This window comes from Hyla sarda, chromosome 10 (assembly GCF_029499605.1).
Source record: "Hyla sarda isolate aHylSar1 chromosome 10, aHylSar1.hap1, whole genome shotgun sequence".
In the NCBI taxonomy this organism is placed as follows: domain Eukaryota; kingdom Metazoa; phylum Chordata; class Amphibia; order Anura; family Hylidae; genus Hyla; species Hyla sarda.
Genome location: NC_079198.1, coordinates 84,571,138 through 84,595,354, shown reverse-complemented (window position 1 = coordinate 84,595,354; position 24,217 = coordinate 84,571,138). Strand labels below are relative to the sequence as shown.

The 24,217-nt window shown below is 44.9% G+C and overlaps 1 pseudogene; it reads left to right on the top strand.

The window, feature by feature from the left end:
* LOC130293764 (indolethylamine N-methyltransferase-like) overlaps window positions 1-6,921 on the top strand; it is a 37,692-nt pseudogene extending 30,771 nt beyond the window's left edge.
* Window positions 6,922-24,217: the final 17,296 nt, after the last annotated feature.

Genomic DNA, 24,217 nt, shown 5'->3' with positions numbered 1-24,217 from the left:
CCTTTAGTTCTGTACAGTACTCACCTCCGCTCGGCGCTGGTCCGGTCCTGCAGGACTGTCCGGTGAGGAGGTCGTCCGGTGGGATAGTGGTTCCGGGCTGCTATCTTCACCGGGGAGGCCTCTTCTAAGCACTTCGGGCCCGGCCTCAGAATAGTCACGTTGCCTTGACAACGACGCAGAGGTGCGTTCATTGCCAACGTACTTCTGCGTCATTGTCAAGGCAACGCCTCTATTCCGGGCCGGAAGCGCGGAGAAGAGGCGCCCCCGGTGAAGATAGCAGCCCGGAACCACTATCCCACCAGACCACCTCCTCTCCGGACAGCCCTGCAGGACCGGACCAGCGCCGAGCGGAGGTGAGTACTCAGAACTAAAGGGGGTGAGAGGGGGCTGGATGATGTCGAAGGCCGCAGTGGTCTTCAACCTGTGGACCTCCGGAGGTTTCAAAACTACAACTCCCAGCAAGCCCGGACAGCCGATGGCTGCCCGGGCTTGCTGGGAGTTGTAGTTTTGAAACCTCTGGAGGTCCGCAGGTTGAAGACCACTGAGGGCGAATGATGAGAAGAGGATGATGAAGGGGGGGGGGGGGTGTGGGATGATGACAAGAGGATGATGAAGGGGGGGGGGTGGGATGATGAAGGGGGAATGTGTGGGATGATGACAAGGGGATGATGAAGGGGGGATGTGTGGGATGATGACAAGGGGATGATGAAGGGGGGATGTGTGGGATGATGACAAGGGGATGATGAAGGGGGGATGTGTGGGATGATGACAAGGGGATGATGAAGGGGGGATGTGTGGGATGATGACAAGGGGATGATGAAGGGGGGATGTGCGGGATGATAAGGGGATGATGAAGGGGGGATGTGTGGGATGATGACAAGGGGATGATGAAGGGGGGATGTGTGGGATGATGACAAGGGGATGATGATGAGGATGTTAATGACGGGTCTGGATGATGACAGGGGGGGATGATGATGAGGATGTTAATGACGGGTCTGGATGATGACAGGGGGGGATGATGTATTTCCCACCCTAGGCTTATACTCGAGTCAATAACTTTTTTTTTTTTTTTTTTTTTTTTTTTTTTTTTTTTTTTTTTTTTTCCCTTGGATTTTGGGTTGAAATTAGGGGTCTCGGCTTATACTCGGGTCAGCTTATACTCGAGTATATACGGTATATATTTAAAACAACAAAGTGATATGCCTATATTAATAAGTAATTTCAGCTGATTTTTATAAGGTGTGTTTTAAATGCCACTTTTTTTTATGGAGGTGATTTGTGCCTTTTAAAAGGGTTAGTGCAAATTTTGCACCTTTTTAAAAAGTCGCATTTTCATAAATTCCTGACCACTGCAAAAAAACGACTGAAAACACACTATACAACAGCCAACCAAAGCAATATGTGTAAACAAAAAGGGGCAAAAACTCACTACGCCGAAATTTTGTGCCAAATTTAGACAGAAAAAAAAGGTTAAAAGGCTTCATAAATACCCCCAATGTGTCATTGTTACAGAAAGGTGCATTGGGTGGAAACAGGGACCCCCAAAGGTAGCAAAATTGAGTTGTTTTTTTTTTATTTCAATTTTTCCCTACAAATATTTTTTTGTTTGTTTCACTGTACATTTGGTGGTAAAATAAGTGATGTCATTATATAGTACACAAAAAAACAAGCCCTCATACTGGTCTTTAGAAGGGAAAATAAGAGTTATGACTATTAGAAGGCGAGGAGGAAAAACCAAAACCAAAAAAAAAAAAAAAAGTCTCAGTCCTCCTGAAAGGGTTAAGAGCGAGGATGGAGCGGCACATTTCAAAACAAACCACAAGATGACAATGGAAAGGGAAGCCATTTGCTGATGAAGATGGTATGGCAGATTTGAAAATGTTCTTTACTTATTATTAACAGGTGTAAATTTATTTCTGAATCCCACCTTAAATCTGTGTATGATTGTTTGGTTGCAGTAATTTATCATTCCCAATAATATTCCTGTGTAACCTGATATTGCAATGTTGTATTATCTCTTAAGGTGGAGTTAGAGGGGACACACTGCTCGATGTTGGCACCGGAGCCTCCATTTATCACCTTCTCTCTGCTTGTGAAGTGTTTGATAAAATCATTGTCTCCGATTTGGTTGATCAAAATCGTGAGGAATTCCAAAAATGGCTGAAGACAGATCCAGACGCTTTTGACTGGACCCACCTTATCAAAGGTGCATGTGAGCTGGAAGGAAATAGGTATTTATACAATAATTAATAATAAAAAAACATATGGTAAGCTACAGTATATCATTTCAACATTTAATACGTTTTGTGCAGGGCTGGTGCTAATACATAGCAGCCAATCTGACCACACAGAGTTACAGTACAATATCATGAGGAAGCGAGAGGGAGAAATAGCTTAAAGGAGTGTTGTGACATTCCACCTTTTAACCTCTTAAGGACGCAGGGCGTATCCATACGCCCGTGGGAATTCTGGTCCCCACCGCTAGCCGGTTGGGGACCGGAGCCGGATGCCTGCTGAAATCATTCAGCAGGCACCCTGGCACATCGCCCAGGGGGGTCCTGAGACCCCCCCCCCATGTTGGCGATCGGAGAAAATCGCATGTCAATTCAGACATGCGATTTTCTCCAATTCCGGGCTGATCGGGTCTCTGGTGACCCGATCACCCGGAAAATAGAGCTGATCGGAGTTGTCAGCAACAACCCCGATCAGCCTAAAGGATAAGAGTGAGGTCGCAAAGCTGCGATCTACTCCTATCCCCTGCCATTACTCAGAACGGAGTTCTGACCAATGGAAGCGCAGGACAGGGCGTTGCCATGGCAACCCCCGTTCTGCCCGCCCCTGGATGTCAAGGGGCTCTGGAAAGAAGATGGAGGCCGTACCTGCAGGAGAAGATGCCTGGGGACCTGGGATCTTCGTTGGAGCCTGCAGGATCCTGATCAGGTAGGGAATCGACAGTGGGGGGGGGGGGGGGAATTGAAAGTGAAAGTAAATCGATCTTTACTGTGGCAACCACTAGGGGGGCCAAACTGCAACTCCCAGCATGCCCAGAGAGCCAAAAGCTGTCTGGGCATGCTGGGAGTTGTAGTTTTGCAACATCTGGAGGGTCACAGTTTGGAGACCACTGTTACAGTGGTGCCCAAACAGTAGCCCTCCAGATGTTGCCAAACTACAACTCTCAGCATGCCTCGACTGCCCAGGCATGCTGGGAGTTGTAGTTCTGTAACATCTGTCCCTTCAGATTTAGCAATTTTCATGACATTTTTGAAAATTGCTGCTCTACTTTGAAGCCCTCTAATTTTTTCAAAAAGCAAAAATATGTCCATTTTATGATGCCAACATAAAGTGGACATATTGTGTTTGTGAAGAAAAATAAAATTTATTTGGAATATCCATTTTCCTTACAATTAGAGAGCTTCAAAGTTAGAAAAATGCAAAATTTTCAAAATTTTCATGAAATTTGGGGATTTTTCACCAAAAAAGGATGCAAGTAACGCCGAAAATTTACCACCAAAATAAAGTAGAATATGTCACGAAAAAACAATCTCAGAATCAGAATATTCGGTAAAAGCGTTTTCGCATTATTAATTTGTAAAGTGACTAAAGAATTGCGAAAAAGGGCTCAGTCCTTAAGGTGAAAAAGGGCTGCGTCCTTAAGGGGTTAAACCTGCCCAGGCTGCTCCCCTGATGCCTTTGGTATCCTGCTCTGTTCCCTGGAGTAGTCCTCTTCCTTATTGTTGGGGGTCATTTGATCAGACTGCTGCTCAGCTAATCGCTGGCCACAGCGATGTTCCACCTCGGCAGTGTGACATATTAAACAGGAGCGGCAGGAGGTAAGTCTCTTTTGCTTTATTTTTAGAGTTTTTTTTAATGCCTGGGCAGATATTTTTTTTTTTTTGTGTATTCACACGAACAGTATCCTGCACAGATTTCATGTGCAGGAGTTTCTGCTGCAGATTTCAATGTAAACTAAATGACTGGACACAGCTTGAAATCCTGCGCATCAAATCTGCATAGAATACTGTACGTGTGAATAGACCCTTAAGGTGGAAAGTCATACTACCCCTTTAAAAGGGTTTTCCTTTGCTCTGTCCTGGTTTGGGTGAGGGGACAGTACATTTAAATTACAAATTCAGTACAGTGTAAACAATAAAAACAGAATTGTCACAACATAAAAAGTATGTACATGCACAATTAATTACTTTTGCATTATATGCTAAAAAAAAAAAAAAAAAAGTGTGATGTAGGAGGTGAGAGAACCATTTTTAGCCATTAGTGAGCTGTTTGGGCATGTTTAACCCCTTAACCCCCCCCCCTTTTTGCACTTTCATTTTTTCTCCTTACCTCTTAAAAATTGCACCTAAAATTCCATATTATGGCTTATTTTTTGAGCCACTAATTCTACTTTGCAGTGACATTAGTCATTTTACCAAAAAATCCATGGCAAAACAGAAAAAAATGTGAAGAAAAAATGTAATTTTGTAAATTTTGGGGGCTTCCGTTTCTACGCAGTAAATAAAATGACACTTTATCTTTATTCTGTAGGTCCATAGAGTTAAAATGATGTCCTACTTATATAGGTTAGATTTTGTCGTACTTCTGAAAAAAATCCTAACTACATGCAGGAAAATTTATACGTTAAAAATTCTCATCTTCTGACCCCTATGAAGGCTAATATTTTGCGCCGTGTTCTGAAGTTTTTATCGGTACCACTTTTGCATTGATCAGACTTTTTGATAGCTTTTTATTCATTTTTTCATGATATCAAAAGTGACCAAAAATACGCTATTTTGGACTTTGGAATTTTTTTGCGCGTACGCCATTGACCGTGCGGTTTAAATAACCATATATTTTTATAGTTCGGACATTTACGCACACGGCAATACCACATATGTTTATTTTTATTTACACAGTTTTTTTTTTATGGGAAAAGAGGGGTGATTTAAACTTTTATTAGGGAAGGGGTTAAATGACCTTAACTTTTTTTTTCACTTTTTTTTTTGCAATGCTATAGCTCCCATAGGGAGCTATAGCACTGCACACACTGATCTTTTACCCTGATCCCTGCAAAGCCATAGCTTTGCAGGGATCAGCGTAATAGGGGCTTGATTGCTCAAGCCTGTAGCTCAGGCTTGGAGCTATCAAACACCGATCGGACACGACGGAGCAAGGTAAGGGGACCTCCGCTCGCGTCCTAGCTGTTTGGGACATTGCGATTTCATCGCGATAGTCCCGATCAGCCCGACTGAGCTGCCGGGAAGCTTTTACCTTCGTTTTAGAGGCGGCGATCAACTTTTATCGCCACGTCTGAAGGGTTAATAGCGCACGGCACAACGATCTATAATAAGCCGCCGGGACCGACCCAGTATGATGCGAGGTCACGGCGTGACCCTGTTTTAAATACTGGGACCGGGGGCACAGGGCGTACAGGTACACCCTGCATCCTTAAGAGGTTAATCAGTTCCTGACATGGACAGAGGAGTCAGCAGAGAGCACTGTGGTCAGAAAGAAAGGAAATTCAAAAAGAAAAGAACTTCCTCTGGAATATTTAACAGATCATAAGTACTGGAAGGATTAAAGGGGTACTTCGGTGAAAACCTTTTTTCTTTTAAATCAACTGGTGGCAGAAAGTTAAACATATTTGTAAATTACTTCTATTAAAAAAATCTTAATCCTTCCTGTACTTATTAGCTGCTGAATACTACAGAGGAAATTCTTTTCTTTTTGGAATGCTCTCTGATGACATCACGACCACAGTTCTCTCTGCTGACGTTATTATAATAATAATAACGCTTTATTTATTGTTGTCCTTAGTGGGATTTGAACCCAAGTCCCCAGCACTGCATGGCAGCAGTGCTAACCACTGAGCCACCATGCTGCCCTTAGCATTCATCTGCTATGCATGGTTGCTAAAATGGACAGAGATGTCAGCAGAGAGCACTGTGCTCGTGATGTCATCAGTGTTCCAAAAAGAAAGGAATTTCCTCTGTAGCATTCAGCAGCTAATAAGTACTGGAAGGATTAAGATTTTTTAATAGAAGTAATTTACAAATATGTTTACTTTTCTGCCACCAGTTGATTTAAAAGAAAAAAGGTTTTCACCGGAGTACCCATTTAAGATTTTTAATAGAAGTAATTTAAAAATCTGTTTAACTTTCTGGCACCACTTGATTTAAAAAAATGTTTTCCAATGGAGTACCCATGGAAACATGCCTGGCATAAACATATATCTATTCTAAAATAAAATTAAAAATCTGAGGGCAGACTTGATAGACCAGGGGGCCTTTTTCTGACGTCAATTATCTATGTTTCAATCTTGTGTGAAGATCTGGTAACAGCTATATCAGTGACATATAGACAAATGTATTCATTTTATTTTTATATTTTTAAAGGGAGGATTGTGAGAAAAAGGCAGAGAAGCTCCGCAGTAAGGTGAAAGACATTCTGAAATGTGATGTTCTGAAAAGAAACCCTTTTGATCCTGTGGTTGTACCACCAGCAGATTGTCTCCTGTGCTGCTTATGTATTGAAACTGCATGTAAAGACATAACATCATATTGTAACGTTCTAAAGGATTTCAAGGACTTGCTAAAACCTGGAGGTCACCTTTTAATCTCTTCTACACTGAATGCTACTTTTTATCATGCTGGTAAAAAGCGTTTTAGTCTAATGACCTCAAAAAGGAATTCCTGGAGAAGGCTTTCAAAGAAGCTGGGTACCAGATTGAAAAAGCTGTGTATACACCCCGTATTGATAAATCGATGATGCATATTGCTAATTTTGGGGGTTTCTATTTTATCCATGCTCGTAAACCATAGTAAGGCCAAATTCATTAACCATAATTTGTTAATAAATGGTATATTCAGTTGTGCTTAAAAGTTTGCATATCCTTTGAGAATTATTAATATATGAACCATTTTTAAAGAAAACATGAGTAAAAAAAAAAACACATTTCTTTTATTTTTTTATGGGGTTCATATGTAACTGTAGGTTATAACAGAATGGCACAAACATAAAACACCACCTGGCAACAAAGATGAAAATGAAATGACCCCTGTTCAAAATTTGTATATCCTTAGTTCTTCATACTGTGTATTGCCCCATTTAGCTTCAATGACAGTGTGCAGTCTTTTGTAATAGCTAACTTTGAGGCCCTAAATTCTTGCAAGTGGTATAGCTGCCCATTCACCCTGGCAAAATTCTTCCAATTCCTGTTAAGTCTTTGGCCGACTTGCATGAACCATGCGTTTTTAGATCTTCCCTGATACTGAGGACAGGAGACTGCATTGGCCACTTCCAAACCTTCTCTTTTGTCTGCTGTAACCACTGGAGGATGAACCTGTCCTTCTGCTTAGAGTCATTGTTGTGCTGGAAAGTCCAAGAGCGTCCCATTGTCAGCTTTCATGCAGAAGAATGCATAGTGTCTTCCAGTAATTTCTGATAACATGCTGCATCCATCTTGCTATCATTTCCTTATGCAGGGCACAGATATTAATTGTAATTTAAAAAGTTACAGGCAGAAATTTCAGGGCCCCTCGCACAGCTCAAGGCCTGCCCCCCAGCTGGAAGGGGGGCATGCCGTACCCAGCACGGACCGCCGGCTGACACATCCCTCCATGTACCCCATACTGATACATGGAGGGGGTGTGCCGGCTGTGGCTTCCTACAGGGTATAGATGTGCAGGAGGTGGGGGGGGGGGGGTCAGCACTTGGACCCCTTTGCGATCTATAACTTATCCCCTAACAGTTATTTTTCACCAGACTACTCCTTTAACAGAGGGGCCTACCCAAACTATATGGAAGCAACTGTTAACAGAGGGGCCTACCCAACCTATATAGGGGGCTCCATATAGTTTGGGTAGGCCCATCTGTTAATAGTTGCCCCCACAGTTGTAGTAGGCCCCTCTGTTAACCTCTTAAGGACCCAGGATGTATGGGAACCTCCTGGGTCCCGGTCCTGCGATATAACACGGGGTCACACGGTGACCCCGCATCATATCGCGGCGGGCCCGGCGTCATTGTGAAGTGTACCCTAAATAAAATACTGCCCCACACTGTACCCTGAATATAATACTGCTGTATACCGTACCCACTAAAAATAATCCTGCCACACACTGTTCCCTGAAGATAATGCTGCCCCACACTGTATCCACTGAATATAATCCTGGTCATGCAAAGGAAGGAGATAACTTCCAAAGAGAAAAAGGGGAACTTGAGACAGGGCGCAGGACTCGTATGCAAAAAAGGAAAATTTATTGGAAATGGGTGCAACGTCAACTATAAAGAGCGTTTCCAGCCCGTACCGGGCTCTTCGTCAGGCTGAAATAAAATGGTTCCAACATAGCAACATAAAAACGTACATTTCAGAAAATACTTCCAGGTGATGAACCGTGACACACGGATCGGAAGGTCAGAATCCAAATCATGTAGTAAATCACGTAGTAAATATAATCCTGCCACACACTGTACCCTGAATATAATACTGCCACACACTGTACCCTGAATATAATCCTGCCCCACACTGTACCCTGAACATAATACTGCTATACACTGTATCCACTGAATATAATACTGCCACACACTGTATCCACTGAATATAATCCTGCCACACACTGTACCCTGAATATAACACTGCCACACACTGTACACTGAATATAATCCTGCCACACACTGTACCCTGAATATAATCCTGCCCCACACTGTACCCTGAACATGATACTGCTATACACTGTATCCGCTGAATATAATACTGCCACACACTGTATCCACTGAATATAATCCTGCCACACACTCTACCCTGAATATAACACTGCCACACACTGTACCCTGAATATAATACTGCCACACACTGTATCCACTGAATATAATCCTGCCACACACTGTACCCTGAATAAAACACTGCCACACACTGTACCCCTGATTATAATGCTGCCACACACTGTACCCCTGAATATAACACTCCTTCACACTGTATCCACTGAATATAATACTGCCACACACTGTACCCTGAATATAATGCTTCTCCACTCTGTATCCACTGAATATAATGCTGCCTCACACTGTACCCTGAATATAATCCTGCCACACACTGTAACCTGAATATAATGCTGCCCCACATTGTACCCTGAATATAATACTGCCACGCACTGTATCCACTGAATATAATCCTGCCACACACTGTACCCTGAGTATAATACTGCCACACACTATCTACTGAATATAATCCTGCCACACACTGTACCCTGAATATAATGCTGTCCCACACTGTATCCACTGAATATAATCCTGCCACACACTGTACCATGAATATAATCCTGCCACACACTGTACCCACTGAATATAATACTGCCACACATGCATACACATCATATATACATATACACCCCCTCATATCAACTGTGTCCTCATCACCCCCATAACCCCTCCAACTAACCTCTCCTCATCACTACTATAACCCCCCCACACCTCTCCTCATCATCCCCATAACCTCCCTGCACCTCTAATCACCTCCATAACCCCCCCCCTGCACCTCTAATCACCTCCATAACCCCCCCTGCACCTCTCATCACCCCCATAACCCCTCTGCACCTTTTGTCACCCCCACAACACCCCCCCCCCCTGCACCTCTTATCACGCACATAACCACCGGTCCCCCATGCTTTACTTACCATGCCAGGGATCGTTGCAGCGGTGTGAGGCTGCAGCTGCTCCAAGCGCTGGACGGGGAGCATGCTGGAGATTGCGGGGGGACCTAGGCAGGGACAGGTCAGGAGATTGGAGTAGACGTGCGTTCCTGCGCGGGGCACGTGACGTCTCTACTCCCACTAGCCCCTGACCTGTCCGGCCCTACTATGATTCTTAAGGGGCCCGCGCCCTAGAAATATATAATTTCATGTGTAGGCCCCCCGGACTATGAGGCCCGGTCATAATCCTGGCGGGCACCAAGCGGTCAGTGAGTGACAGTCGCAGTCACTCACTGACAAGCCAATTAAATAAATAAAAAGTCCAGGGACGTCCGGGCCTCCTGAAGCTCCGGGCCCCATAAAGGTGTATGGGTTGTACCCGTCTGATGGCAACCCTGGTCACAGGTGCAGGAAATTAACCTTTCATTGCCATTTTAATATTGTAATGTTGCAAAATGTTGTATTATAAGTAATTTGGGGTTGGGTTAAGACTCAAACCTTATATTTGATAAAAGTCAGATGTAATAGAGGATTAATAAAGTGTACCTGAACTTTTACACATAACATTTCGTAATGTGTCCTAAGTTGCAAACAATGTGGCCATGTCTATTTTCTTTTACTCATACATACTTTTTTTACCCATAAATTGGCCTGAGATCTGCTCCTTTCTGAAGATAGTGGCAGTGGAGTGTGCGGGTGGCAGGTAAGGGAACCAGTGCGCAGAACTTCCTCCTCCATGGTTCGGCGAACCGACATTTTAACAAATGGTTTACGCGAACTGGGGAGGACCTGCCAAATCCCACCCCTGTGGAAATTCATTTAAACTGACTGAATATCTTTCTTTTTTGCTATTGAGTTTTTGTGTTTGGGTGGAAGGTAGGGATGTGATTTTGCCTGTTGGAGGACATTTGTGTGTGTGTTTTCTATTGCAAAATGTTTAATAAAAATATCTAATAAAAAAAGGAAACATAGACAGATAAAAAGGAAGGTAACAGTCATCTAAGGTTATAAGGGTCCAATTTGATTCCTTACCACAACTATAATGAATAAATAGTAGGTACTGCTAATCAGGGGCGGACTAACAACACTCATGGCCCCTGGACAAAAAAAAGCAAGGGCCCCCTGTGATACTCTGCCTCTGGTCACACTTCTGCCCCTATTCAACCCAAATCCCTCCACCACCCCTACACACAAAATAAACTACATTTTATATATATAAGAAACACTTTAAAGGTAGGTAAAATAATTTTCCATGACCAATAATACCAGTATACAAGGAGTAAATATATACCACCACACAATAACTGGATAATACCGCCATACTGTACTAAATATAATTACATAGTTCATAATGTTGAAAAAAGACCAGAGTCCATCAAGTTCAAACTATATCCCTAATGAGTCCCTACTGAGTTAATCCAGAGGAAAGCAAAAAACCCTTATACTAGAGGTAAAAAAATCCTTCCCAACTCCAAATATGGCAGTCAGAATAAATCCCTGGATCAATGTTCTGTCCCTATAAATCTATTGCTACTTTACTATTCAACACCTCTACAATGTCATTAATGAATATATTAAATAGGACAGGACCCAAGACTGACCCCTGTGGTACCCCACTAGTAACAGTCACCCAATCAGAATAAGTACCATTAATAACCACCCTCTGTTTCCTATCACTGAGCCAGTTACTTACCCACTTACACACATTCTCCCCCAGCCCAATCCTTCTCATTTTATGCACCAACCTTTTATGTGGCACTGTATCAAATGCTTTGGAAAAATCCAGATATACGACATCCAGCGATTCACCCTGGTCCAGTATGGAGCTCACCTCCTCATAAAAGCTGATCAGGTTAGTTTGACAGGACCGATCCCTCATAAAGTCACGCTGACATGGGGTCATACATTTATTTTTATCAAGATATTCCAAAATAGCATCTCTAACCCTCGAACAATTTACATACAACGGAGGTTAAACTAACAGGTCTATAATTCCCGGGGTCACCTTTTGACCCCTTTTTAAATATTGGCACCACATTTGCCATGCGCCAGTCCTGGGGAACAGTCCCTGTTACTATAGAGTCCCTGAATATTAAAAATAGGGGTCTGTCTATTACATTACTTAATTCCTTTAGAACTCGGGGGTGAATGCCATCTGGACCTGGTGATTTGTCTATTCTTCCTGGGTTAGACAGGTGACCTGTACTGGGGAGTTTACCTTATCTCACTGTATTTCACCTGGCATTTCATTTTCCTTGGTGAATACAGTGGAGAAGAATTTGTTTAATATATTTGCTTTTTCCTGATCCCAGTTTATAATTTCTTCCTCATCATTTTTTAAAGGGGCTACGCTTTCATTTTTGACCTTTTTGCTATTTATATAGTTAAAGAAAGTTTTGGGGTTAGTTTTACTCTCTTTGGCAATGAGTCTTTCTGTCTCTATTTTTGCGGCTTTTATCTCTTTTTTACATATTTTACATTTTTCTCTATAGCTTTTTAAAGCTTTGTCATTGCCGTCCTGTTTTGGCAGTTTAAATGCTTCATTTTTGTCATTTATTGCCCCCTTAAAAAATGTTTTTCTTTTATTCATGACCCTTTTATTCCCATAAGGTATATAACCACTATACACAGACCAGTATACTATACAGGATCTGTATACTATATAAGTGATTATTTACAGTACCATATAGCAGTAGATATCAGGATGTGTATACCATGTAAGTGATTACAATTACATCAAGGGACTCACAATTACGTCTTTTTTGATCGGCGTCATCCTTTTCTTCTTTGTCCGGATCAGACCGCCATGTTGATCTCTTAACATCTGCAGGACAAACATGTTAGACTCTGCATTTTTCCAGTGCCCTCCCCTCCCCTACACAATCTTCCTACCTATAGGCCCACAATCTGTAATAATGCTCTCCTTGAGAGCCAAGTAAATAGGTAGCTAAGTAGGTACAGTATATCAGGAAGCCAGATATATAGGTAGGTGACTATCCAGGAAGGTAGGCAGGTTGCAAGCTAGGTAGTTAGACAGCCACACATTAAGGCCAGATATGTACATAGTTAGGTAGCCAGGTATGTCGGTAGGTAGCAAGATATGTAGGTAAGTAGTTAGACATCCAGGTATAAAGTTATGTAGCCAGGTAGTTAATCAAATAGGCAGCTAGCACCTCTCTTCACCCATTGGAGGATCCCGATTCTAGTCTGGGGGGGGGGGGGGGTGTCACAGAGTATTTGTATTAGAGTATCAGAGTATTTGGTGTTAGCGGACAGAAAATAAGGTGTTGCTTACCAAATTTACAGGTAGGTAATGTCCCCAGGAGGTTATGGCCCCTAGTAGGTCATGCTCCCAAGTAGTTAATGTCCCCCAGGTAGGTAGTCATGTCCCCTGTAGGTTAATCCCCCAGATAGCTGCCCCCTGTATGAAAACCCCCCCTAAGTAGTAGTGTTGCTCGCGAATATTCGCAATGCGAATTTTATTCGCGAATATCGCACATTCGCGAATATTCGCGAATATAGTGCTATATATTCGTAATTACGAATATTCGTTTTTTTGTTTTTTTTTTCACAGTACACATCACAGTGATCATCCCTTTCTGCTTCCAGCTTGTGTGGTGTAATGAAGGCTCTAATACTACTGTGTGAGACTGGTGTGCGGATTTTCGCATATGCGAACATTTGCATATGCAAATTTTTGCTTATGCAAATTTTTGTATATGCTAATTTTCATATATGTTAATTTTCGCATACGCCAATTTTCGCATATGCGAAAATAAAACGTGAATATTACGAATATGAGAATATTCGCAAATATATGACAAATATTCGTCCATATATTCGCGAATAGTCCCTTTCATTAGGTGTAGGCAGCAGAGTTCCCTCACATTTGGTGTAGCCAGCAGAGTTCCCCCACAGTAGGTGTAGGCAGCAGGGTCCCCCCACAAGAGTTGTAGGCAGCAGGGTCCCCCCACAGTAGGTAGCAGGGTCCCCCCCACAATAGGTGTAGGCAGCAGGGTCCCCCCCACAGCAGGAGTAGGCAGCAGAGTCCCCCCACAGTAGGTGCAGGCAGCAGGGTCACCCCCACAGTAGTTGTAGGCAGCAGGATCCCCCCACAGTAGGTGTAGGCAGCAGGGTCCCCCACAGTAGGTGTAGGCAGCAGAGTTTTCCCCCTCCCCCAAGTAGGTGTAGGTATTAGAGTACCCCCCTGTAGGTGAAGGCAAGCAGAGTTTTTTTCCCCTAGCCCCCCCCCCTTTCTAGTTGGTGTAAGCAGAGTTTTTCCCCCTCCCCCCCAGAAGGTGCAGAGTCTCCCCCCAGTAGGTGTAGGCAGCAGAGTTTTTCCCCCTTCCTCCCCTAATAGGTGTAGGCAGCAGATAACCCCCCACAGTAGATGTAGGCAGCATAGTTCCCCCCCAGTAGATGTAAGCAGCAGAGTCCCCCCCCCCAGTAGGTGTAGGCAGCAGAGTTACCCCCTCCACAGTAGGTGTAGGCAGAAGAGTTTCTCCCCCCAATAGGTGTAGGCTGCAGAGTTTCTCCCCCCCCCCCACAGTAGGTGTAGGCAGCAGGGTTCCTTGCCCCCCCCCCATCCCCCTTCCCAAATAAAAAAAATGTATGCTCCCCTGATGTCCTACGCAGCGTTCTCCTCCAAAGCGCAGCAGGGACCCGCGTCTTCATTCCTCCACAGTGTAGGCGCCGATGAGTGACGTCAGAGGCACCTGCACTGCGTGCTAAGGACACGTCTCCTCTCTGTGTAGGCCGCAGATGTGGCTCACACAGAGGGGACGCCTCCTGCTGTTTGTGCGTGTACCGTACATGCAGCAGAAGGCAGCAAAAAGTTCCCCCACAGTAGGTGTAGGCAGCAGGTTCCCCCCACAGTAGGTGTAGGCAGCAGAGTTCCCCACCCCCTGTAGGTGCAGGCAGCAGAGTTTTTCCCCTAGTTCCCCCCTCCATTTCTAGTTGGTGTATAAAAGCTGTCCCCTCCCCCCAGTAGGTGTAGACAGCAGAGTCTTTCCGCCTACCCCCTCTCCGTAGGTGTAGACAGCAGAGTTTTCCCCCTTCCCTCCAGTAGGTGTAGGCAGCAGAGTTCCCCCCCCCAATAGGTGCAGGCAGCAGAGTCCCCCCCCCCCCAGTAGGTGTAGCAGCAGAGTGTCCCCCCCCCCCCCCACAGTAGGTGTAGACAGCAGATTTTCAACCCTCCCCCCTTCCCAGGTTGAAAAAAAAAATATGCTCAACTGAAGTCCTACGCACCAATCTTCTCCTCCGGAGCCCAGACTATACTGTCTGACTTCCTTTTAAATATACTTCCCCTCTCTGCTGCCTCATTGATTAGGCCCCAGGTGGAGGTTCCTCCAGGATCAGGTAGGGAAATACAACCTTTCCTTGCCATACTGTCACATATCCCCCCCCCCCCCTCTGCTCAGAACACCGGGATGAGCACTTGTCTTCAAAAGACAATGCATACATGACCATGCATCTGTCTTCCTCTTCGGTCAACCCAGCTGAAGTTTGTTCATTTTCTTCAAACAGTTGAGGTGATAGTCCAGTAGAGTGGTTGCCTTAGTGACCCTTTCCTTTGTGCCCAGGAATACAAAGGGGACCACTCCCTTGTCTTGGGAACTCTTCTCACTCGCAACTCTAACTCTTATAACCGTTGACTGGTCGACAATGTTCTGAATGTGCCTTCATTTCTTCCCAATGACTTTTCGCACCAAGTTTCGGGGAACCCAGATTAACTCTTCAGCAAACTCCAGGTAACCTCTTGCCTTATTTATAGCATCTTTGTTATCACCATATACATGACATGTATCTTTATCAAGTACAACAGCTGTCACCCCAGGGATCCTCCTTGCTTGTTGTATATTTTTTTTCTCCAAATAAAGGTTTATTTAGTTATAGTTTTACAGGAAATAGTAACAACAGTAAAGCATGAATCAAATATATCATATAGGTGGAAGACATAACCACAATAGTATCTCTTGTTTCCAAGACAATGCATTCCTACTTCAATTGAAAAAGCATTAATGGTTCCTCGGTGTAGGAAGGGGTATGACCTACGCAGGCAGACCCAAAGATCTCTAACGGGAAACAACAGTATAACTTTAGAGACTAAGAAAGTAAACGAGTATGTGTGGAGGTATGTGTAAAAACTGGGCACCTATATGTGTTAAAGGCACGAATTTGTGAAGAAGGGTGAAGAGAAAGAAGAAATAGAATGAGAAAAAAGAAAGAGGAAGAGGAAGGGGGAAAAAGAGGAAAGGAAGGCCGGGCGGGGAATGAGGGAGGGGGTGGCAGGAGGAGCCGTCTGGTCAAGAAAAAGGATAGGGATAGTAGGGGTTGGGGGGGGGGGACAGAGGAAAGTAACTAGAAGAGGAAAAGGACCTGCTAGCAATTCAAATCTACTTACCACGCGGTCTGGACCGTTTTGCGAGCGCCCATGCAACTTAAGACCTCCTGTTGGGTAGGATGTCAGGAATCCGTCATAGTCTATGTCTAAGGGATATGTCAAGTCAGTCAATTATAGCGGGTGTGTGAATGGGTAGATATTAGTTGTCTAGATGTAGAGTTCCAAAGTCAGGTGACGAAGTTAAAGTTAACCATGGCAGCCAGATGGCAGAGTACTTGCCATGTTGTTTGGGATTGTCCGCCAGCAGTTCTTCCATTTTGTGTATCTTCGAGATCTCTGAGAGACAGGTCGATATGGAAGGAGGGCTAGGGGATTTCGACAATCGGGGGATAACCGACCTGGCCGCCAGGAGCAAATATGATATCAGGCGTTTTGTAGTTCTAGGAGGTGGATTATTGAAGATCGAGAGCAGAAGGAAGTCCGGTGTGAGCTGGAGCGAAACCGACATCATGCGTCTGATGATATCAAGCACCCCATGCCAAAAGGTAGCTAGTCTTGGGCAGGTGAGCCATATGTGTAGCATATCGCCTTTCGCCGCATGACATCTCCAGCACACATCCGAGGTCCCTGGGAACATCTTAGCCAGTAATGCGGGAACTCTATACCACCTAGTCAAGATTTTATAGTTTATCTCTTGTGCTTTGCAGGAGATCGAAGATTTATGGCAGTTATGCAAAGCTTGAGACCAATCTTGGTCAGAGAACGGTCGATTCATATCACTCTCCCAACCAGCTCTAAAAGGTAGTGGGTTTTTGGTGTGGTGTTTTAATAGTAAAGGATACAGGGCACTTACAGCGTGTGGAATAGGCGAACAGGCCGTGCATAGTCGTTCGAAGTCTGAGAGTGGTCTATGTAGTTTCAGGCTAGCGTGGGAGGCTTTATAGAAGTGAGCTAACTGGGCGTATTGATAAAGATGTATAGGAGAAGGTGCACAGACTCCCAATATGTCTGAAAGGAGTTTTAGACCAATACAGTGAGGAGAGATTGGAAAGTGACATAGTCACTATCGCAGTGGGCAAGATACGTTCTATTTCCACGAGTCGGAGGGAAGGCGGGATTATGGAAAAGGAAAAGTGGCATCAATGGACCATCCTTGGTGTAAAGGGGTTACCGGATGTGTACGATTTGAGAGAGTTAAGAATAGAAGCCAATACCGGGCCTACACTGGTGCCTGGGGATTTTGGACCCCAAAGTACAGCTCTCAAATCGTATCCAATGGCCTCCTTTTCAACATTTATCCATTGTTTGTCAGTAGAGTGGTGGAAACAGTCCAGGACTCGAGTCGTTACCACCGCCAGGTAATAAGAGAGGTAATCAGGCAGTGCCAAACCACCCTCATCCTTGCGTCTGATAAGGACGTGTCTCGCTAGTCTAGCATGTTTCTGTGCCCAAACGAACCTCGACTTTAAGGTGGTCATTTCAGAGAAAAAGGTGCGGGACATATTTATGGGAGTGCCAGAGAACAGGTACAAGAGGCGGGGCAGGACATTCATTTTGAGGACGTTGATCCTCCCTATCCAGGAGAAATCCTTCTTCTCCCATTTAGTTAGGTCAGTTTTTAGAGTTTGCAAGAAGGGGGGGAAATTACACTTGTATATGTCCGATAGCATAGAAGTAACTTGTATGCCTAAGTATTTTAGCGAACGGGGTTGCCATTTGAAGGGGTAGTTGTCTTTAAGGTGTTGGATCGCTGCTGCAGGTAGGGTGATGTTTAATGCCTCGCATTTGGACATATTTCGTTTATAGTTACTATGTATGGAGAAGTGTTCTATCGTGTTTAATAGGGATGGTAATGATATGAGGGGTGAGGACAGGTAGAGTAACAAGTCGTCCGCGAACGCAGCACACTTACAATGGCACGAGGACAGGGCCAGCCCCCTAATGTCCAGGTTTTGTCTAATAGCTACCAGGAGGTGTTCCATTCACAGAACGTATAGCAACGGGGACAAGAGGCACCCCTGTCTCGTACCATTTCTAATGTCCAGGCTCGCAGACAGTTGGCCATTTATTGTAATCTGCGCTTGTGGGGACGTGTAAAGGGCAGTCACACGGGACAGCATCTTAGAGCCTAAGCCAATTTGGGAGAGGGAAGCTTTCATGAACTCCAAGTCCACCCGGTCAAACGCTTTCTCCGCATCTAATGATAATAGGAAGATGGGGGATTTCACTTTGTGTGCTCTATGAATTATGGAGAATGTCCTTAGGGTGTTATCCCTGGCTTCATGGCCCTGGATAAATCCCATTTAGTCCGGGTGGACTAGGGAGGGCATGTGGGGGGATAGTCTGTTAGCCAGCAATTTCGCAAACAGTTTTGTGTCAGTATTTAGAAGTGATATGGGCCTATAACTGGGGCATAAGAGTGGATCCTTACCCTCTTTGGGAATAACGGTAATAAATGCTTTCAAAAAGGGTGCGGGTGGAGGTGTAGAATCAGAGATGGTGTTAAACGCTTCAAGCAAGGAAGGAGCAATCTCTTCCCGGAGAGCCTTATAAAATTTGGCCGTATAGCCATCAGGGCCTGGGCTTTTTCCTGCTGGTAATTTTCTAATAGCTGTGGTAAGTTCATCCAGGGAGAAGGGCTCCTCTATCGCTTGTATCCCCTCCTCTGGTAAACGGGGGAGAGCAGTGTCTGAGATGTATTGTTGAAGAGTAGGAAACTGACCTGTGGATGATTGGGAGGTCTTATGTTTGGGCAGGTTGTATAGTGTGTGGTAATATTGCCGAAATGATTCAAGGATTTCAGGCGTGAGATAGTTTGGAATACCCGTTTGGGTTTTAATGGCTGGGATAAAGAGGGATGTTTTTATTTTTATTTTAAGAGCTCTAGCAAGTGATTTACCAGCCTTGTTACCCCATTCATAAAAGTGTTTGCCAGTCAAATGCATATAGAATCTGTAAGAGGCATTCATATGTGTGAGTAGTTCAGCTCGAGTTTTGAAAAGATCCCTGTCTTGTTGAGTACGTTTATGTAAGGATTCCAACGCCTGTAATTTGGTTTGTAAGGTGAGGAGTTTCGCCGCTGCCTCTCTTTTCAGCCTCACCCCATGCCTCATGAGTACCCCTCGTAGCACACATTTCAGGGTTTCCCATCTGGTGGCTGGGGAGGTGTCATCCGAGGCGTGGTCAGTTATGAAATTTGAGAACGTAATTTTAAGATCGTGGAGACACGGTTCATCTAGCAAAAGAGATTCGTTCAGGCGCCACAAGGAATGGGGCTTGGCGAAGGAGGGCAGTGTGAATGAGCAAAACATTGGGGCATGGTCGGATAGGATCCTCGTACCTATACTGGTGTGCGTAATAGAACTCAGGAGGTGGTGTGGGCAAAAAATGTAGTCTAATCTACTATATGAAGATCTGGCATGGGAGAAGAAGGTATAGTCCTTCTCCTGTGGGTGGGTTGTTCTCCATGTATCACTTAGCTGTAAGTCATGAAGTTTTTTACGTAGCGCTCTGAGTTTGTTGTGGGAAATGACCGACGATCCTGCAGAAGTGTTGGAGTGGGGAAAGAGAGGGATATTTAAGTCACCTCCCAGTAAGATTGGGCCTAGGGCAAATGCAGAAAGTTCCTCAAGGGGTTTTTTATCAGGAAAGAGACTTGGTTTCTGTTTGGGGCATAAATGTTTGCAAAGGTGTACGTTCGACCTAGCAGTTCACAATTTGCAAATATGTAGCTGGAGCTTGAAGCTATCAGGGTAGATGTAATCTTTTATTTTTAATTTTTTTTTATTTTTTATTTTTTTTCTTTCAACAATTGACATCAGTTATATCAAGACAGAAACATACAATAAAAAAGACATTTGCAATACCAATATCATACTCCCGTCTCTCCCCCCCACCCTCCTACTTCCCCCCCCCCATCCCCCTATCCCCCCCGATAAGCCTTCTGTTCCAAACGCACCGGCTACCTCTCCCATTCTCTCCATTCTACCTCAATCTTCTTTCCTTTCTTTGTTCCTTTACTACTTATCAATTCAAAAGATTTTATTTTTTTCACTACGTTGTTCCATTCCTTTATTGTAGTACTATTGGGGGGAGAACCATTTTCTAAGAATACATATTTTTGTTATACTTAACAACTTATTAATTAATTGTTTATGCTTACATTGACTAAAGCCCAGTCCCAATATTGCAGTTCTGGCATTATATTCTAATTTAACCCCCAGCCTTTTCTCTATTTTATTATAAATCTCTGTCCATACCATCTGTATTCTCGGGCAATCCCAGACCATATGAATTTAGTCAGCTTCTCCACCTTTGCATTTTGGGCAGTCTGCCTCCGTCCTTTTGCCTATACTATGTAGAAATTTCGGGGTGTACGGGAGTCTCTGTATTAGTTTAATCACCGTTAATGTTATAAAAAACCTCTTCCCAGTCTTTTTTACTAATAGGACCAGTCTCCAAAGCCCATTTATCTTTTCTCTTTGTTCCATCACGGTTTAATACCGATTTTACCAATCCTCTGTATATCTTCCCCAGAATTATTTTTTGAGTCCCTTTGAAAATTAAAAATGAAGTCCATCAGTACATTTGATTTTGTTTTCAACCTAGGATTGTTCCTATCTTTTTCCCACGCCTTACACACCTGAATATATTCAAAAAAAATATTTTTCTTAATCTTATAATTCTCCACCAGTGTTTCCCACTCAATTAGTGAATTATTTATAACTAAATTCCTCGGTGTACTAATCCCGTATTTTTCCCAATTCACATAATCCCGTAACTTGTTTAATTCTGGGAAATTCACATTTCCCCATATCTGGGTTGTCACGATGCCGGCTGGCAGGTAGTGGATCCTCTGTGCCAGAGAGGGATTGGCGTGGACCGTGCTAGAGGATCGGTTCTAAGTCACTACTGGTTTTCACCAGAGCCCGCCGCAAAGCGGGATGGTCTTGCTGCGGCGGTAGTGACCAGGTCGTATCCCCTAGCAACGGCTCAACCTCTCTGGCTGCTGAAGATAGGCGCGGTACAAGGGAGTAGACAGAAGCAAGGTCGGACGTAGCAGAAGGTCGGGGCAGGCAGCAAGGATCGTAGTCAGGGGCAACGGCAGGAGGTCTGGAACACAGGCTAGGAACACACAAGGAAACGCTTTCACTGGCACTAAGGCAACAAGATCCGGCGAGGGAGTGAAGGGGAAGTGCACAGGTGTAAACACTAATTGGAACCACTGCGCCAATCAGCGGCGCAGTGGCCCTTTAAATCGCAAAGACCCGGCGCGCGCGCGCCCTAGGGAGCGGGGCCGCGCGCGCCGGGACAGAACTGACGGAGAGCGAGTCAGGTACGGGAGCCGGGGTGCGCATCGCGAGCGGGCGCTACCCGCATCGCGAATCGCATCCCGGCCAGAGGCGGTATCGCAGCGCCCCGGGTCCGTGGAACCGACCGGAGCGCTGCAGTGAGAGGAGTGTAGCGAGCGCTCCGGGGAGGAGCGGGGACCCGGAGCGCTCGGCGTAACAGTACCCCCCCCCTTGGGTCTCCCCCTCTTCTTGGAGCCTGAGAACCTGAGGACCAGACTTTTGTCCAGGATATTGTCCTCAGGTTCCCAGGACCTCTCTTCTGGACCACAACCCTCCCAATCCACTAAAAAGAAGGTTTTCCCTCTGACCTTTTTCGATGCTAAAATTTCTCTGACGGAGAAGATGTCCGAGGAGCCGGAGACAGGAGTGGGGGGAACAGATTTGGGAGAGAAACGGTTAATGATAAGTGGTTTAAGAAGAGAAACATGAAAGGCATTAGGAATACGAAGAGAAGGAGGAAGAAGAAGTTTGTAAGAGACAGGATTAATCTGGCGCAAAATCTTGAAAGGACCAAGATAGCGTGGTCCCAACTTATAGCTAGGGACACGGAAGCGGACATATTTGGCGGAGAGCCATACCTTGTCTCCAGGGGAAAAGATGGGAGGAGCTCTTCTTTTCTTATCCGCGAATCTCTTCATGCGTGAAGAAGCCTGTAAGAGAGAATTTTGGGTCTCTCTCCATATGATGGAAAGATCACGAGAAATTTCATCCACAGCGGGCAGACCAGAGGGCAAGGGGGTAGGGAGGGGGGGAAGAGGGTGACGGCCGTACACCACGAAAAACGGGGATTTGGAGGAAGATTCAGAGATTCTGAAATTATACGAGAATTCGGCCCAAGGTAGAAGATCTGCCCAGTCATCCTGGCGGGAGGAAACAAAATGTCGTAAATAGTCACCCAAGATCTGGTTAATTCTTTCTACTTGTCCATTGGATTGAGGATGGTATGCAGAAGAAAAATTTAATTTAATCTTGAGTTGTTTACAGAGAGCCCTCCAGAATTTAGACACAAATTGGACGCCTCTATCCGAGACGATCTGCGTAGGCAACCCGTGAAGACGAAAAATGTGTACAAAAAATTGTTTAGCCAACTGAGGCGCTGAAGGAAGACCAGGAAGAGGGATGAAATGTGCCATTTTGGAGAATCGATCAACGACCACCCAAATAACAGTGTTGCCATGGGATGGGGGTAAGTCAGTAATAAAATCCATACCAATCAGAGACCAAGGTTGTTCGGGAACAGGCAGAGGAAGAAGAAAACCAGCGGGCTTCTGGCGAGGAGTCTTATCCCGGGCACAGATAGTGCAGGCTCGCACAAAGTCCACCACATCAGTCTCTAGAGTCGGCCACCAATAGAAGCGAGAGATGAGTTGCACAGATTTCTTGATGCCCGCATGACCTGCGAGATGGGAGGAGTGACCCCATTTGAGGATTCCGAGGCGTTGGCGTGGAGAAACAAAGGTCTTTCCTGGAGGAGTTTGCCTGATGGAGGCTGGAGAAGTGGAAATCAGGCAGTCAGGAGGAATGATGTGTTGAGGAGAGAGTTCAATTTCAGAAGCATCTGAGGAACGAGAGAGAGCATCGGCCCTAATGTTCTTATCAGCAGGCCGAAAGTGAATTTCAAAATTAAATCGGGCAAAGAACAGAGACCACCTGGCCTGACGAGGATTCAACCGCTGGGCAGACTCGAGGTATGAGAGGTTCTTGTGATCGGTGTAAATAATAACTGGAAATCTTGATCCCTCCAGCAGATGCCTCCATTCCTCAAGTGCTAATTTAATGGCTAGAAGCTCTCGATCCCCGATGGAGTAGTTCCTCTCCGCCGGAGAGAAGGTCCTAGAAAAAAACCCACAAGTAACAGTATGCCCGGAAGAGTTTTTTTGTAGAAGGACAGCTCCAGCTCCCACTGAGGAGGCATCAACCTCCAATAGGAAGGGTTTAGATGGGTCAGGTCTGGAGAGCACGGGAGCCGAAGAGAAGGCAGACTTGAGTCGTTTAAAGGCGTCTTCCGCTTGAGGAGGCCAAGACTTGGGATCGGCATTTTTTTTGGTTAAAGCCACAATAGGAGCCACAATGGTAGAAAAATGTGGAATAAATTGCCTGTAATAATTGGCGAACCCCAAAAAGCGTTGGATGGCACGGAGTCCGGAGGGGCGTGGCCAATCTAAGACGGCAGAGAGTTTATCTGGATCCATTTGTAGTCCCTGGCCAGAGACCAAGTATCCTAGAAAAGGAAGAGATTGGCATTCAAACAGACATTTCTCAATTTTAGCATAGAGTTGATTGTCACGAAGTCTCTGAAGAACCATACGGACATGCTGGCGGTGTTCTTCTAGATTGGCCGAAAAAATTAGGATATCATCAAGATATACAACAACACAGGAGTATAACAGATCACGAAAAATTTCATTAACAAAGTCTTGGAAGACAGCAGGGGCGTTGCACAGGCCAAAGGGCATGACCAGATACTCAAAGTGTCCATCTCTGGTGTTAAATGCTGTTTTCCACTCATCCCCCTCTCTGATGCGGATGAGGTTATAGGCGCCTCTTAAGTCCAATTTAGTAAAGATGTGGGCACCTTGGAGGCGATCAAAGAGTTCAGAGATGAGGGGTAAGGGGTAGCGGTTCTTAACCGTGATTTTATTAAGTCCGCGGTAGTCAATGCAAGGACGTAGAGAGCCATCTTTTTTGGACACAAAGAAAAATCCGGCTCCGGCAGGAGAGGAGGATTTACGGATAAAGCCCTTTTTTAGATTCTCCTGGACGTATTCAGACATGGCAAGAGTCTCTGGGACAGAGAGAGGATAAATTCTGCCCCGGGGTGGAGTAGTGCCCGGGAGGAGGTC